Source organism: Pediculus humanus, genomic scaffold, assembly GCF_000006295.1.
Source record: "Pediculus humanus corporis 1103172108310 genomic scaffold, whole genome shotgun sequence".
NCBI lineage: Eukaryota > Metazoa > Arthropoda > Insecta > Psocodea > Pediculidae > Pediculus > Pediculus humanus.
The window spans coordinates 684,738-690,737 of NW_002987879.1; positions in this window are offsets into that span (position 1 = coordinate 684,738).

Consider the following 6,000-nt stretch of genomic DNA (forward strand, 5'->3'; position numbering starts at 1 on the left):
AAGAAAAAAAAAAAACGTGAGACGACAAAAGTACGTAAATATAAAACGACGATTTGTGTTGTTGTCGCCACCATTTTCTCCTGTTCCTGTTGCTCTTACTTTCTTTTCATTTTTTTATTTTTTTTTAAGTTTCTAACGCGCGTTAATGATAAGATTTTAAAAAAAACGCGCGTAAGCCCTTTCGAAATAATTTTTTTTTGTTTTGTTAATTATGGAGAAAAAAATTCCAAAGACCGATCAACCTTCGAACGAGTGAAATGTCACGGCAAAAACCATAAACGATTAAATAAACAAATTTAATTTTTTTTTTTCTCTCTCTCTCTCTCTAATAAAATTCAAAATGGCGGAACGCACGCAATTACACGCATGCACACTCACGCACGATCGAAGAGGAAAAAAAAAAAAAAAAAAAAATTACTAAAAAATTTATCATTCTCGAATCGAACGTTTAATTATTTATTTATATTCCTTTATATCATCATCATTATTGTTATTATTTAACGGAAACGGAAACAAATATGACGTCAGTACGGTAAAAATTAAATTAAAAAAAAAAAACCATTTCGAATGTGCAAACGAAAAAAAAAAAAAAATTTCTTTTAAACGACGTCAAACATTTTTCAATTCATCAAATTTTCCAATGGTAAGAGAGAAAGAGAGAGAAAGAGAGAGAGAGAGAGAGAGAGAGAGAGAGAGAGAGAATGAGTGCCATTCGAACGCGTTATCAAAGCAAACGTTATCAGTTTTATTTAAAGAAAAAACGAGTTTCGGATAAATCGAAAATGCTGAGAGGTAGAAAAAATCGCAAAAAACGTCGATGACGGTGATGAATATTCGACGGCGGAAATGAAAAGAAAGAAAAAAAATAAAAGCGGAAACTATTAAAATTCCGGAAACGGTTCGAACTGTCAAATTAAAAATTTATTGTAAAATTGTATAAACTCAAAAAAGACTCCAAGGCCTCCTCTCCCCTCCCCCTGATGAATGATGGATGAAATGTCGAAAAAAAAAAGAAACGCATGCAAAGATTACCTCTTTTGATGTTGATGATGCTGCTGAATGCTGATCATGATGATGCAGATGATGCTGATGCTGCTGCTGCTGATGATGATGATAATGATAAACATAAAAATTATTTCGCAACATTTCTTTTGTGTAAGCCTATCATCAGGGACGTAAATTATCATCAAAACTTTTTGCATCGTAAAATTTTTCTTTTCTTTTTGCGCTTTTATCTCGCAATCTTCCCCCTCTCTCCCTCCCGCCCCCAAAAAATAAATAAATAAATAAAACAATAAAATTTTATGCACCTCTTTATGTACCCGGCAAAAAAAAAATTACTAATTTTTTTCTTTTAAATAAAATTCTTCATTACTGCCCCGTGGATGGCGAAGAAGATGATGATGATAATAATGATAATGATAATAATGATGATAATAATGATGATGATGATGATGATGATGATGATGATGGTAATAATGATGATGATGAATAAAAAAAATAAATAAAAAAAAATCTAAAGATTTATTTAATTATTCGTCATCGACTTTTCACAACTTTTTTTTCTTTGTTTTTCTCTCTCTCTATTTATCTCTCTTCTTTGTTTGTTTTTTTCTCTCTCTTTTTCTTTTTTTTACCACGGTTATAAAATTAAATGCCGTCGCGTACGCAGTAAAAAACAAACATTCAACAAATTGTGCGAAATAATTCACTTACGAAACAATAAAATAAAAATAAAAACATTTTTTTTTGTACCTACGAGAATTTTCCCCGAATAAACAAATAAAAAATTCTAGCAGACGATTCTTTTTTTAAAAAAAAAAATTTTTTTTATTTCGTTTCGTTTTTTCTCTCATTTCATAAATAAAAAATAAAACCTTTGGAAAACCTCATCTGAAATATGCGTGAGCGATAAAAAAACTGCCGAAAAAGAAAAAAAAACAGGCGGAAGGAAAAAAAAGGAAAATGGATTCGGCGCTCGAAATGTTTTCCCATACCTGACCATCCTCAACATTTATCAGGTTGAGAAAAGACTCGACGAAAAAAGAAACGACGAGATTGCTCAATCGGCGTTTCGGAATGGAAAGAATACAACAATGACAACAACCAGACGCACGCGGTTGTTGAGGAAAGAGCGGCGGTAGGCGTTACGTGAGCCTACGCACGCAAGCACGCACACACGCACACACAAGGCGCAGGCGAGAAATAAAAAATATCCAAAATGGCTCCTCGAAAAACGCCCGAAGCTTTTTTCTTTTTCTTTAATTTATTACTCGCGCTCTCTTCGATTCACTTTACTTCACTTTTTTTTTTTTAATATTAAAACGGGGGGCCGTAGGGAGGTGGGGGCGAGAGAGAGAGAGAGAGATAGAGAGCAAATGAAAATTTCACACGGAATTAAAATAATTATTTACGTTTGAATTTTTTTTTTTTTTTTACCCGGGCCTTAATTTCATTTAAAAGGCTTCAAAAATTTATCATCATCATTATTATTATTATTATTATTATTTGAATTTTCCTTCAACTTTTCTTCACTTTCATTCTTTCGTCCGACCATATTAAAAACTCGAATTTATTTATTTATTTATTTTTTCGAATAAAAAATTTTCTAAATATTTACAAAACGTCTGGAAAAATTTCCTTCTTAATGCGGGGGTGGTAAAAAAATAAGCAAATAACATTTTTCCTCGCCCGACTCCCCACCCCCCCTTGAAAATAATTTTTTAAAAAAACACTCATTAACATCATCATCATTATCATTATCGTGTTTCGATATCGAAAAAAAATTTTTTTTTACGTCGAAGAAAAGAGAAAAAAGGCTCCATGATGACGTCGCCTTTTTATAATTTCATCCTTTCATATTTTCTCTCTCTCACACACAACTTTTTTGTTTATTTTTCTTCTGCTTCCACGTACGTTCCAAAAAAAAAAAAAAACGGGTCCGTTTTCTCGGTATATATGGAATTACAAGGAAATTAAACATCATTAACGTCCTTCTTCTTTTTATTCGTCATAATCATTCCTATTCAAATTTTTTTTTTTTTTTAAATATATAATCGCCATTTTTTTTTACCGTTTCCTCGTTTTCGTGGAATTTTTTTTTTTCCTTTTTTTTTCTTTTTTACAAACAAAAAAAAAACCGTTACGCGTGAAATTCAAAATAAATAAATAAATAAATAAATAAAAGTAAGTAAGTAATTTAAATTTAAATTTTTTTTTTTTACTGAAAAAGGTTTTCAGTAAAAAAAAAAAAAACTTTCGGTGCAAAGGGCATGGCAACTCACAGGTAATCGAATATTTTTTTTACAAAAACCTTTCCTTTTGAGTAGGGTCGATCCGTACAGCCCGACCTTCCTTTTCCCAGGCATTCACATCCTTTTCAATTTCACATCACAAAAGATTAAGAATTTTTTTTTTTCCGAGCACGAAGGTCCGTAAAAAAAACTTCGAAAAATTTTAATAACTTACAAAAAGAGAGAGAGAGAGAGAGATAGGAAAAGGTTAACACACAAATATCGATTTTACTGAACGATTTTATATATAGAGAGAGAGGCAGAGACAGGGACCAAATTAATTTCCCTTTTCCCTCTTCCCTCACCTCCCCACTCTCCCCTTCGAAGAACTTGAAACCTTTAGAAAAATAAAAACCTTACGTCGTTTCCTTTTATTTTGCCGGAAAATCGATACATCCGCTGCTGCCACGACATTGGCACCGTTTTGATTTTCTCGTTAATTTAACTTTTAAATAAATTTTCCGGGGGGGGGAGGGAAATCGAACGTGGAAGAAGAAAAAAAAAACTTTCGTCATTATTGCGACAAAAACAAAAACGACAACAAATGTCAAACTTCGTCGGAAAATTAAAATAAAATATTTTTTTTTCCAAACGTATGCACGTTTTTCGAATCGCACAAAATAGTTGAAAAAAAAAACGTTTTTTTTTCTCCTACCACGACGAAAACGCGATTTATCAATCGTTCCCGAACCGAACCCCATCCTCCCTCTCTCCTTCTTCCCTCAACGAAAATTCGGGACAAATCGTCAAAACGTGATTATATTAAATTTCCAGTTTTTTTTTTTTTTCATTGACTGCAAAATTTTATTAATTCAAAACCGAATTAAAAAAAAATGGAGAGACAAAGAGAGAGAGAGAGAGAGAGAGAGAAACAGGTGCAAGGATAAATGCTTTGTAAAACCTGATATGATTTCGTTATTAAAAAAATATAAAACTACAACCAGGAACTAATTAATTAATTAATTGAAAACGTCCTTCTCTCTCCCCTTCTCTCTTTCTCTCTCTCTTTTCCTCGTCGCCTTTATCGTTGACGCCAACAGGAAATGATTTAAAAATTAATCTCGATTAGAAAAAAAAAAAACCTATCGAGCGTATCGAATCGATCAATCGATCGTAATAATTAAAATGCATAAACAAAAACAACAACATTTTCCTTTTTTCTTTTAAGTTTTTACCTCCCATGTTGTAAATTTTTTTTTTTTTTTTATACCTTCCCGTTATCTAATCAATCAAAATAAACACATGTGGGGGCCATTTTCTTTTTTTCTAAAATGCAAACTTTGTTCAGACTAAAATCATAAAAAAATTTAAGAAAATAAAAAGGAGAAGAAGAAGAAGGAGAGAAAAGAAAAAAAGAGAAAACACTGATAAAAAAGCTTTTGTAAATATCATCGAAGGTCAAACGACTACGACGACGACGACGATAATAATAATAATAACATTAATAAACCGTCTCGAAAATCGTTTAACCCCCCCCACTAGCCTCCCCTCTCTCATCCCTCCAAAAAAACAAAAATCACATCATCGAATTGTTTGCTGTTGGCGTAAATGATACACACACACGACAACCAGTCAAAAAAAAATTAATAATAATAATAATAAATTACGTAATCAATTACCTGGTTAAGAAAGGTGAACGACCTCATTCGTCCGAAAACTTTCCCCGAATTTTCCGTCCCCTAAACCTGGAAATAAAAATAAAAAAAAATTTCAACGTTAACAACGGATTATAAATAAAAAAACGAGAAAAAGCAGACGACGACAGTTTGTAATTTTTTTCTTATTATTTTTTTTCGGTCCATTTTCCAGCCTCTCGAGATTTCGGAAACTTGATTATTATTATTATTATTATTATCATTTCCCACCTTTTTTCGCATCGGGTTACAGGCTGACGAGAGTTTTGTGTTAAACAGTAGCCCCGGTATCTCAAAGTCATAAAACTTAATTACCACTCTTGTTTTGTCGGGTCCGGCACTCGCACGCACGCACACACACACGTACACACGCAAAACACTCACACGGTTTGCAACTTTTGTTATTTATGTTTGTAACATACGAGTGAGTAGAAGAGTGCCGGTGGTGACAGGTTCATTAATTATTAACAATAATTAACCGAGAAAATTATGTTTCCTTGTGAGAGAGACAGCGACAGAGAGAGGGAGAGAGAGAGAGAGAGGGTGTCAAATTGTTTGTTTTTACCTAGGAAGTCAAACAAATTAAATTATTAAATTAAATCTGACATGTTAAAATTCCCGTGATTGATTTCCACGTCTCATTTTTTCGCCATCTTAGAGAGAGAGATAAAGAGAGAGAGAGAGACAAATTTAAAACAAAATGGCGGCTTGGAAAATTTCGAGTTCGTTATGCGAACATCATCATTAGTTGTTATTTATTTTTATTTTTTTTACTTTTAAATTGGTCGGCAAATAATTTTTTTTTTTTTTACAGCGGGGGCTCAAAGAGAGAGATAGAGAAATAACGAGACAAAGAAATCAAAAAAAGAGAGAGAGAGAGAAAAACTTTTCAGGTTGATGAGATTATACGTATAAGAAAAATCTTAAAAATAAATTTGAACGTGTGTTTGCAACCGGAACGGATTTAAAAATTCATCCTCGCTGTCGTGTCGACGCTCCTGAATCAAAATTAGACAAAAAAAAGGAAAAAAAGGAAAAAAAAAGGAAAAAAAAAGGAAAGAAAATAAAATTTT